Source organism: Pteropus medius, unplaced genomic scaffold, assembly GCF_902729225.1.
Source record: "Pteropus medius unplaced genomic scaffold, Ma_sr-lr_union100, whole genome shotgun sequence".
Lineage (NCBI taxonomy): Eukaryota > Metazoa > Chordata > Mammalia > Chiroptera > Pteropodidae > Pteropus > Pteropus medius.
In genome coordinates this window covers 5,263,936-5,276,951 of record NW_024340695.1, presented here as the reverse complement: position 1 = coordinate 5,276,951, position 13,016 = coordinate 5,263,936, and positions in this window count along the sequence as shown.

Here is a 13,016-nt window from a genome sequence, read left to right as displayed (position 1 = left end):
GAAATAATACTAATAATTATGAACAAAATAAGAATAAATCCACATCTATATACTTCACAGGGGTGGGGTGAGAATCCAAATTTGTGCAGAAGTGTTTTAAAACTACCAAGTGGCAGCTACCTCAAAAGCAACCCCCTGTCTTTTCTTTCTGGAGTTCTGGAAGTGGAGACAAATGGAGGACCTCTTGTCTTTCTGTAGTTGGTTGGGGATAGACATACAAACTGAACTCCAGCGAAATCATGCCCAGTGCTATTGCCGGCTAGGCTGGTGGTGTAATCACCTGGTGAGCCTTGAATTTTGATACAATGATCAATCCCATCTGTGGTTTAAATCAAGAATGCCTTTATCACTGCACAATCTTCCCAATGGGGATGACATTCTGACCTCACTTCAGAGTAAGAACCAATGAATTAGCACTTGGAACAACAAAAAGTCTTCAATAATTGTCCCTTTGTCATGACTCCTTAGATTAAAAATTAGGAGAAAACTAATCTTTTTAATTTTTTTCCTATGAACTAATTTGCCCATTTCAAGAGCAACTAGGAGAAGCTTCCTCTCTCTTCTCCTCTGTGGACTATTTGACTCACAGCTTTCAGAATTTGGAATCTCCATGAATCTCATCTTGACGTTTATTTCTCTCTTCTCTCTCTATGTTAACCTCATGAGATACTTTCCCTACTTTGACCCAGCCTGGTGTGTGTGTGTGTGTGTGTTTGTGTGTGTGTGCGCGCGCGCGCGTGCGTGTGTGTGTGTGTGTCTGTTTATAGTTCAAGCTTTCTACCCTCTGGTTTCAACCTCTGATTATAGCCTTTATGGGCCATACATTGTTCTCCATACCTTAAATGTGGTGTCCCACTTATTTATCTAAAGGCCATTAATGTCCCTATGTTGCAGGTAAAGAAATTGAAACACCGAGAGGTTAGGAAAATCTTGAGGTGTCATAATTAGCAAGTGACAGAATCAGAATTAAAAATTAATTAGCAAGTGACAGAATCAGAATTCAAATCTGGGAGATGGAGTCAGGGCCCACATTCTGACTACATCTCTAGTGCTTCTAAACTTTGGCGAGCATAAGAATGCTCCAGAGGGCTTCTTAGAACACAGATTGCTAGGCACCTCCTCCAGCATTTCTGACTCAGTAGGCCTGGGTAGGGGCCTGAGAATGTACATTTATGACAAATTCTAGGTGATGCTGATACTGCTGATCCAGGTACCTCACTTTTACAACTGCTGCACCACATATCTAATGATCTAAGAAAGTCTGTCCTCCACAAACTGCATGTTGCTCAACCCTGAACATATGCATAAATGGTAGTTAAATCCCTCAGAATGTATGAAACTTTTTCATTAATACGCTGTCTCTCTGTTAAGGAAGGAATATGATTTTAGCCTGGGGTGAATCACACCCTCCAGGTATGCCCAGTGACAGCTCAGAAAGTGTGGACAGGTAGGTAGAGGGAGGGGAAACTGCCTAAACTTGCATAAAAAGAGGATGCTGAGTAGGAGGGAGATGGTGAAGATATCACCCATGCCCACTCCAAGGTTTGTCTATGTCTGGTTCCACCCCGAGATATTCTTACACGTGTCAAATAGAGTGATTGGTCTTCTATACTTTATTTTACATTTATCTAATCCTTAAACATGTAAATGGAGGCACTGCAGTTTGGGAAGGGTACTATTAAAAAGACGTCTTTATGGACAACCTGGACCATCACAAAGCCACGTGGATATGCGCCAATGAGCCAGCACACATTTAAAGCTCATACATCTGTATGTGGTTTGCATTCCAAGAGCTTGAGAGCCGCTGACTTAAGAAATGACATGTTAAAGAAAAATTATTCACTAGATACTTTTAAAAAATGCTAATGAAGACTTTATTAAAGATTACTGCAATAGGGGAAAGAGATTGAATTCAACTCAATACAGCAAAGATATCTGAGAATTTATAGCCGATGTATAGAGAGAGGGAGTCAGTGGACAAAAATTACTAAAAGGAACTTAGAGGAATTCTTGATAAACTAGCTTAAAAAGATTCTTGTTGAAGGCAGGCCAATGACAGGTATCAAGTGTAGGGGACTAGGAACCTGATCAGCTATTGAGAGTGGGAAGATCTTTATCAACCACTTTAACAGGATTTTTTGATGAAACTGGGTTCAGGCAGAACAGCAGGCTTAGGTAATGGCCTGGTGGAGAAGAGACTCAGAGGCATGTGCTCCAGTGTGGTCAAAGAGGGAGCCTTTGTCAGAGGAGAGATAGGTGAGGAGGCTAACACTCGAGCAGGTGCAACATATTTTTTGATAAACTGGCATCTTCACCAGCAATGTTCAATCCTGGGTTCAGGAAACAAGAGGCTATGCAAATTTATCTAAAGGAGTATTGTAAAAATTTTAGGTCAAGGTTAATTTGAAATTGCTCTACAATAAAAAACAAAAATTTCATTCGTGCAGAGAAATCTTTTAAGACTAATAGCTGGTGTGGTTCAATCAACCAAATTAGGCATTATTAAAATCCCAAGAAAAGTTTGAAATTAGTAAATAAGAATGGAACTCAAACTGTGTGGAACAATCAGATTTGAATGGAGATGATGCCATTTGAAACACCATAATAAATGAAATGTACTCCCAGACTATTTCCAGTGCAGCTATAACTGAATGATGAGAAAATAGTGCAGGGGTCAAATCAAGAGAAAGTGCATAAATAAGCTTGTTATGGAGAATCATCCTTGGGAGAGAACAATACATCTCAAAATAATACTTGGCAAACAATGAGTCAATTATGCTGGAAGAAAAAAAAAGAATATGTAGGTCATAATAGGTCACACACATTGTTGTAATCTATAGCTCCCCAGAGCATGCTGACAATGGATCTGATTTGAGAGACCAAGTGTTCATCTCCCACTGCTGCTAGTCCAGGGCTCCCAACCTTGGCTGCCTTTGCTGCAGATTAGGTGAGTAGGCTCAGAAATGGAGCTTAATGTGAGATCGTTGGTTAAGGAGCACTCTTAGAACAGACTCCTCCAGAAAGGCAGAAGAGAGACAAATTAGGTGGATGCAGAAGCCAAGGTATAATGTAGGCTGACCTACAGGGAGATCTGGAGCCAAAAAGTCCTTTCAGAGTTGTGCTGAGTTGGGCCTCAGTGGCCAGGCCTTCATGCTGTTGCATCATCGTGTCACTGGATATGGGCCCTGGGCTGTCCAGGCCATCACCGAAGGCAGTCTGTGGCCAGCACTCCCAGCCTTTAGTGGTGGACATCTCGTGGGGCCCCACGGTGTCCACCACAACATTTAAATCCCTCCATTTTCATAGCTGAACTGAATTCTGTGAGCTCCAAATGCTACTTACATCTGCAGCAGCACACTGTTGGGTTTTTTTTTAATTATTTTTTTTATTAAAGTATAGTTGACATACAATATTATATTAGTTTCAGGTATACAACATAGTAATTCAACATTTATATATCTTACGATGTTTTTTTCTGATTGATTTTTTTATGAATGTGAGTTTTGTCTGTTTTCCTAGGTCTCCTCTCATAGCTGAGGGGATTCTGAATTATGATTTGTTTTATTATCTGTTTCTCTATCATTGGACTATATACTCCTTGGAGGAAGTCATGTTTGTCTAAAGTAGATTCTATCTATCTAGTGCAGCACCTGCATGGTAAAACAGTCACCCACAAAACTATTTCTTTGTAATCACCTGCTCTCCCTGCCCCACCCCCAAGGCTGGGTGCAGCTTCAGGTACATGGGTGAAATTGATGCATTATTATGACTAGTATAATAGATAGGTAATGGATATGCACGCACAGATAGATAGATCTGCAGGGGCAGGTGACTGCTCAACTATAAGAAAAAAGGCTTGCTAAAATATTGATGCTTCTTACTGTGATTCCTTGCTCTGGACAACATTTTATCATTTTGTTATGAAATGCCTGAATAACAGGGAGGAAGACTTGATTAATAAGTCACATAAAACAAAAACCGTGAACATCAGCAGGGCTTTTCTTCAGGTTTGAAAAAAATAAAGCACTCCGAGCTTTCTTGGCAAATAAAATTTCTTCAACATGCAACTTCCTGGGGTCTTAGAAAAGTAAAGGTGGAGCCTTCCCACAGGTTATCAGATAAAAGAATATCTCTTTCCAGACTTAGGGAAATAACTCCTGCCTGAGGCCTCTTCACCTTGATAAAAGGGGTTGTAGTACATAACTCGAGATTTTCCCATTGAGGTTTAAGGTCCAGGAATATCCCACCTCTTGGTAATTTAAGGCACACCTACAAAGCAGGACAAGGAACATCAAGTAACTCACCTGATGTTCATCTGCCACAGGACCACTGTCTACCTGCACTGATCCATCTTGTGGGGCCAGAGCCTATGAGTGTTCTGTGTCTGGTCTCTTCTGCACTGGCTTTGGGGCCTCGGTCGCATGCACCATGGTGTTTGACAACTGTTGTCCTTTTTCTAGCCTTAGCTACTCTGGAAATACCCAGGGTTCCCAGTATGTGTAGCCATGACATGACTTAAAGCACCATTATGGCAAAGACCTCTTCTTAGCCAAAAGCTACACTTAACTTGATTTGTAAACTGAACTCACACACAACAGTTCTTCATCATCCTGTTAGTACTTCCATCATCTCCCTCTACCAAATGTACACATTTGCACATATAAATCTCTCATCTGCACACATCAAACAATGGGGCTTATACTAGAGAAAATATTACATTGTGTGTGTGTGTTCCTCTGGATTATGCATTTCTGATCCATGGTGGTGAAGCTGGGGAGAGCTCCCAGGGCATTCCTCATGTTCTCCATCTGGGTACTAGCAGGGCTAGTACCAGTGGACATAAGGACCAGTAACTTTAGCCTTCCTGTCCATACATCTGGTACTCCCACTTGTGGACATAAGAACCAGTAACTTTAGCCTTCCTGTCCATACATCTGGTACTCCCACTTGACTTTTCCATACCCTGGCCACAAGAGTCCAGATAAATCTACATAAAGCACAGAGAGTTTCAGAAGCTGCTGTGTCCCATCCAATTATAGAAAAATTTCTGTTGTCTGAATCTATTAAACAGAGCTGTCTATTAATGAAGTCTTCTTCTTAGCAACCAAGCAAGCATAATTGATGTTTAAATGATAACCCTGAGGACTGTGAAACTCTGAAGTGCCTTCTGAATTATCACAGAGAGATTAATATTCCTATAATGTCTCTACAATTCATTTTTTATAGAATAGCATGAAGAGCAGAGAATAAAGATAAATGGAAAGAATTCTTAGGAAACAGAGATTATGATAATCATTAGATTTGAAACTTTAGAAGTAAAGAAGGGACTTCAGAAATTTTACAGAGAGGGAAGTGACACCAAAAGTTTGCACAGTTAGCTAGAAAATAAAGTCAAGTTTTGAGCCCTTTTCTAACAATGATCCATGTATATCATCTCATTAACTCTATCTGCAAACTCATGAGGGAGGCACATTTTCTTCATGTCCTCTCCTTTTTATTGTCCCATTTTTAGTGGTTGCACCCCTAGAATGGAGCAGTCAACTGGTACATATCCATTACTATGAGAGGATTAATGACTAACGCATGGTGGTGAAGGGCACAGGCTCAGAAGCCATTCTCTCCAGCTGTGTGAATTTGGGCGCGTTATTTAGCCTCTCTGGGTCTCAGAGTGTTATTAGAAGCATAAAATAATATTTATAAAATGGTTAGAACAATGTTTGGCATGGAGAATGTCCTATATTAATGTTTGTTCAATAAATACATCCCACTGCTAAGTATTTACTTTCAAAATAAGAAGATAGCAAAGAATAATTTTACATTATTTAATGACTCTTTGTGGTCTGAATTCTGGCTTTAACAGGGAGAAAATGGGGCCAGCGTGCCTTGTTGACCACATTTCAACAACACTACACAAATTATATTCTGGGTCCAAGAGGGAGGATCTTGGCAATCACAGTTTAATAGTGCTTTTTGCTGAAACAATAAACAATAAAAATTGTAAAGGATCACAACTATGAGAAAGTGGTTTGCTTTCCTGCCTGAAAACTCTTTAAGAGAAGTCTCAAGCAATATGTGATTGAAAGAGCTAGAGTAACCTTCCTCCTATTGTTTTTTTACATGCAAATATGATCCACTCACAAACATAGTTGTTCAAGCAAGTGTATCTGGAATTTTTCTTCAGGGGGATTTGAATGAATGAGTGCCATCTTGGGGAAATATTCTTCGTCATAGTGATGATTGAATACTTAGTCTCTTAGAACCCATAAGTCCATGAAATTTTAAGAGATATTGTCAATATTTGTACATTTGGTAATTCCGTTCATCTGTGGAACACAATGGGTAATGAATAACTTTACATATTATTTATAAAGGGTCTAACTAATTTCATTAAGAACTATGTAGTTGGGAGTTCAAATGGCCGAGGACTCCCATTAAATGACCTCTCTCTATGCCATTGATTACCTTTTCTGATGCCCACAGGTGCCTTTAGAGTCACCTAAGATTAATATTCCTAGAAGATACATATGTCCAAGCCAGCTCATAGCAGAGCTAGGGAACAGGACAACACTCTACCCATCAAACATAATCATCCCACATCAGATTACATAGGGGGTAATCATTCTATTGACTACCTTTCCCTTGAGAAGCCATCCATGCTCCTCCTTGCACTCAAAAGGATCCTTTCAAGAGGCAAATCTCATCTTGCCTCCAGTTCCAGCCTTCTCTTCTCCTCTGACCTTGGCCTTCTCTGACATGCTGCTTTCTCTGCCTGGTGCTGGATTCCCATCCCCTCTCTGTTCTCTGGTTAGCTCTTTCAGATCTCAGCAATCCAGCTGTGCTCCTTACCAAACCTCATGCCTATGCTTCCTGCCAGCTCTGAAAACAGTTGTCATTTTCCTTTGAGTTAGTTAACATGTGCATGGCTCTTTCACTGAGCCATAAAAACAGAATCATGGTTTGTTTTATCCAAGCTTCTAGCATGTTATTAATATGGGTTGAAAAATATAAAAATATTCATGAACTTGACCCACCACAACTGACCTGAATGGATGATACATAGGCAAATATTCCTGTGTCAATACCATTTGTTATACTGGTTCTAGTGTGTTGAGTGAAATCCTCTCACTTTACACTTGTGTCTTGAGTCCTATTATATGTTCCTCTTTAAAGCTCCAGCTAAAAGGCTCCAGTCTCTGATAAAAGTACAGATTCATTAGGGAGTCAGAGTGCCTGGTTCATATTCCAGCTCTGCCAGTTCTTGGCTGTGTGATCTCTGTGGCTCAGTTTTTACTTCTGTAAAAGGGAGATAGTAGTATTTCCAACTTCATGGAATTATTTTGAGAATTACATATTAATGAGTTAATATGTGTGAAACAGAGATACCTCACATGAAGGTATTATTATTATTATTATTAGGATTTACTGATCTATATTTAACTTTTATTTAATCAGGCGTTTACATTATGTTTCTTCCTAGTAGTATTCTTCTTGAAGACATCTTGTATGTATATAAGCTTTGTTCTTGGACCCATTAGATAAATATGTTTTTAATGTTTATTTTTTAATTTTTCAATTGCAGTTGGTACACAATATTATATTAGTCTCAACATGGTTATTATACATTTAGGTAACTTATGAAGTAATCACTCCAATGGATTAGTGCCTATCTGACACTATTCATAGACAGTGACCTTGCTGGCCTTGTTAGACAGCATGTAGAGAGAGGAGCTAATTAAGTACTAAATTAAAAGAAGGAGAATGGGAACTCTTAGTGAATTCAGAAAAGGAGGAGATTTTTGTGGGGACATTCATTGACTGTAAGGTACAGGCCTTAAGGACAAGCCTTGGCTCACCTCACTAAATAAAGCAGTTCCACACACAGGTACTGTTTCCGCCAGCTACTTGTGAATGCTTGTCAGGATCTCCTTGACCTTTTCCCTGATTAGATGAGGCTATAAGCCCTGTCTAATTTTGGAGGTCCAATCTTTTCAAGGAAATTTATCTCAAATCTCCAAAGAGGAAGTTTTCTTCCCAAAAGATTTATTGGGTTCTCCTTCCTATTCCAGACCCAATATTTTGTGATGATGAAAAACAAACAAAAATAATCCTGAGGTTTTTTCTTCCAAATCACCAAGACAAAGTAGACAGAGAAAGAATGGTAACAATAGTTATATTAAATTTAAATTATTTTCATCAGAGAAAAGATTATGATGCTGTAGGTATAGAGGGCTACCTGGCAGGACAAATCTGTTTGTATGGCAAATGAAGCATGGCCACCTGCCCTAACTTGTGAGGATCTCTTTCTCTCACTCTTCACCTGGCCATGAGTGGAAAATGATTGTAAGACATGTTGTTCTCCTTCATTGTTGCCAAAGTTTTCAACGAGATCTATGTGCATTGTCCTTTAGAAGATCAAGATAAGGGATAAATGAGAATAAAGAAAGTCTTTGGAAAATATGTTCAGTACTTAGTCCTAGAAAACTAGCAAAACAATTATTTTAGGCCACACTAACTAAGGAAAATTATATTTAGAATAAAATAATGTTTCCCAGCATTTTCTACTAATAAGATCCACCTGAGAAGTTTCTTAAACATGTGGATCCCTAGGATTCTTCTCTGGACAATTATGATTCTGTTGTTCTGTGTGAAAGGCAGAGATGTGAATTTTTGTAATACTTCAGATGATTCTTATGAACAGTAAAATTTGGAAAAATACTAAAATAGGTCAATTTACCAGGAGTGGAATAAACGCTTTTTTAATTAATAAATTTTACTTTTTAAAGTAGTTTAGTTTTACAACAAAATTGAGAGAAAAGTACACAGAGTTTTCACATACCCTCTGACCTCAAACATCCACAGCCTCCCCATCCCGATCAACATGCCTGCCAGACTAGTATTTTCATTACAATCACTGAGCCTCCATTGACACATCACCACCCCAAGTTCATAGTTCACATTAGGATTCTCTCTTGGTCTTGTATATTCTATGTGTTTTGATGAATGTATAATGATATGTTTCTATTATTACAGTATCATAATGGTTTTTCTGCCCTAAAAATACTCTGTATTCTGCCTATTCATTCTTCTCTCCTCTCTAACCCTTGCAAACTTTAATCTTTTTACTATCTCCATAGTTTTGCCTTTTCTAGAATGCCATCTAATAGGAATAATACATTATGTATTGGCTTCTTTCATTTAGTAATAGTCATTTAAATTTCCTTCTTGTCTTTTGATGGCTTAATAGCTCTTTTTTTTTTTTTTAGTCCTGAATAATATTTCATTGTTTGGATACACCACAGGTTACTTATACAGAAGGGCATCTTGGTTGCTTCCAAGTTTGGGCAATTATGAACAAAGCTGCTGTAAACAAACATGTGTAGTTTTTTGTGTGAACATAAGTTTTCAAGATCTTTGGGTAGACACCACAAAGTGCAATTGCTGGATCATATGATAAAAATATGATTTGTTTTATAAAAAACTGCTAAACTGTTCTCCAAAATTGTACCATTTTGCATTCCCATTAGCAATGAATGAAAGTTTTTGTTCCTCCACATTCTCATCTGTATTTGGTGTTGGCAAGGTTTGGGCTTTTGGCTGTTGTAACAAATGTGTACTGGTACTTTATTGTTGTTTTAATTTGCTATTTCTTAATGACATAAGATGTTTTAATTTGCTATTTCTTAATGACATATTATGTCTGAGTGTGTTATGTGAACATTTGTATGTTTGGTTAAAGAAACAAACTACCCAAGAATATTTCTTGGGAGGTCCAATAAGGACACAGCCCATTACATAACTGAAATATAAGTGTGATAACTCTTTTCACACTCATTTTCATTAAATTTCTTTGTGCTTTGCCCCTCTCCACATGTTCTCATTTCCTGTTCTCTTAAATAAGTTTTTAAAAAACGTGCTGCCATTTAAAAGGAATCTGCAGTTCAGATTGAAAATGCAGCACCTGATAAAAAATGGGATCAGAATTGATAGAATTTGTACTTAAAAATTGCCACCGCCCTGAAAGGAAGACAGTCACTAACAGTAATAATGCTCAAACTGAATGGAGGCCACCAAAGACTTGAGGGAACACATGTTAATTAAATAAACCAATTCTGCCAGGATTTTCATGATGTTGAGGAGACTGCTCACAGATGGCTTAGGTAGAGCCATGTTCGAGGTTCTCAGATTAGTGGGGATGGGGGACAGGAGCAGCACATTGAAGGAGCCAGTGTATCCAAGAGATGGCTATGCCAGGCACGACGCTACTGATATTCTCAGTCTCTACCTTTGAAGGCACTCACTCAGGGTGTCCCTTAACAGTAGACTTGGAGCTCAGGTGGCATGTAGCTGCTTTAGTTGCTTCAGAGAAACATTTTACAGTGAAGAGAAAGTTTGATTTTGTGTCTTTCTGCTAACATTGCTAAGGAAAAAAATTAAATAATTCCACTCTTATTGTGCAAAGCCCATCATCCAGAGAAGACAAGGAATAGTAAATCCTCAGAATTGTGCAGCACTCAAGTGGGACACTGAGGCTTTGGTGCCCTAGGCATCTGCAGTTGGGTGGCTGCAATGACTCCTAACTGGTCCTTTCAGTCCATTTCTTATCTGAGTGAACTTGGAAAAGTTCACAAAATCCACCTTCATGAAACCCTCGAGAACTCTCCACTGTTCTAAGAGGAGTCAAATTTCCTAACAGGGTCCACCATGTGTGCTCTGTGTCCTTCTTCAAGTTTAATCTGGTGAGACACTTGTCTTTTTTCTTTAAATCCCAGGATTATGACCCTCTGTCTTCCCTTGGCTATCAAACCTGTTCACCTCCACACCTCTGCTGGACATGTCTCAGGCATGCTTCAGACCATATCTTTAATGCTGGGGTTCCCACTCTTCCCCCAACTAAAATAATTTCAAGTAGTGCAATTGAAAGAGCATAGATTTATGATATTTCTCACTTGAGTTTGCATTCCAGTTTGGACATTGCATATACAGTTGACCCTTGAAAAACATGGGTTTAAACTGTGTGGGCCCACTTTTATGTGGGTTTTTCTCAATAAATACTTTAAATGTATTTTATTTTCCTGATGATTTTCTTAATACCATTTTCTCTAGCTTACTTTATTTTAAGAATACCATATATGTGTTAATCAACAGTTTATATTATCAGTAAGGCTTCCAGTCAACAATAAGCTATTAGTAATTAAATTTTGGTGTACTCAAAAGTTATCCATGGATGTTTGACTGCACTTCTAATCCCCACAGTTTTAAGGGTCAACTGTACTTGATAAAGCTGCTATATTCTAAAAACCTCCGTTCCTCACTTATACAATGGGATAGTAAGGCCTACCTTAAAAAGTGTTTTATGAGAATTCAATGATACTTTGTATGAATTGACTGAAGTGGAGTAAATTTTTAATAACTATTAGTTTCACATCTTAATCAAATCTGCTTCTTCTCCCATTGTCCAAAGTTCAGTTTTTACCTTTAAACCACTCCTTCTATCTTATCCCATAAAGTCACTTCCACAATCATACATTTTCCACCCATCTATTCATTTATTTATCCATCCATTCATCCATCCATCCATCCATCCATCCATCCATCTATCCATCCATCCATCCATCCACCCATCTACTCAGTTAGCCAAGTTAGATCCCTAGAAGTGCATGGGGTACAATAAAAAAAGGTAAATAATTAAGGGTGGCTAAAGTGAAGCCTGAGTCACTGGAATAAATAGGAAGGAGACTGATAATGTAGATGAGAAACAGTGGTGTCTGACCTTGTTTTCTATGCTAATGAAGGTGAGATTTATCCTAAAGGCAGTGAGAAGCCATACGATATTGCATAGAGACCATTATTTATATTTATGATCAAGGCACTTATGAAATGGGAAGTTAAATCAGTAGCTAAGTGAATTAAAATCCATTGAGTATGGTTGTGTGAACATGGGCACTTAAGATCAAAAAACGATGAAGTTAGGAAGAGTGATGCCCTAAAACTTGTAGAAATCAACAAGTTTGGGAGAAAACTGGCTTGAGTAAAGACAGTGAGGAAAGTGAGGAAGATTTCACAATCACCATATAAGGGATGGAAAGGCATAAACTTAAACTGAGGCAGAGAGGTGGAAACATTTGGGAGTTGCACAGGAGGCCAGAGAGTGAATGGGTTGGGCTGTCTGGGTGACATGCAGCAAATCATCCAAACCCATTGTGCTGTAGATTGAGCAGACCTTCACCACAAGCACCTGATGAAGAACAATGGATTTTAAAATGCACATTACCAGTAACTTCTTCGATTTGATTTTGTGACAGTATTGTTATCAATGATTTTTTGAAGTATATTCTTTGTGTTAACACACTTTTCTGGGGCATCCCAGCCCCTTTCCAAAGAATGTAAATGCAGATTATCATGAACATTTGGACATTTTGATCAGTGGCTGGAGGACTGATGAGTTACAAATCCTGGGAAATATGACTTGATACTTTTGCATTTGTTCCTGAGTGCCATACATTGTGGTTCAGAGGGTAAACATAAGCTCTGGGGAATTCAGAGAAGAGTGCAGGAAGTGTATGACAAAATCAAACGAAAAAGGAAACTGAATATACAGCAACCAGGTTAATATTGCTCTGAATTCCTTGCTGTCCTTGCCAGCTCATGTTATAATTTTGGTAATCACCTCCAGTAACAGAAATGGATGGATGGATGGATGGATGGATGGATGGATGGATGGATGAATATGGATGGATGGATGGAAGAATGGATGGAAAAATGGATGGGTTAGTGGAAGGAAGGAAAGATCAATAGATCTACTATAAATATTTTGTGCTATTCACAGTACTGACTACCTCATATTCCTCATATAAGTTAATCCCTTCAAAACACCTATTAGGTTGGTATCATTATTATCATCCCCATGAGAAAATGGAGGTGCAAAGAGTTGCCTGGAGAGTTGCCTCTGGGAAATTGACATTGATATAATACAAAGAACTTATGTAGATTTTAACAGTTTTATCTGTGCTCATTTG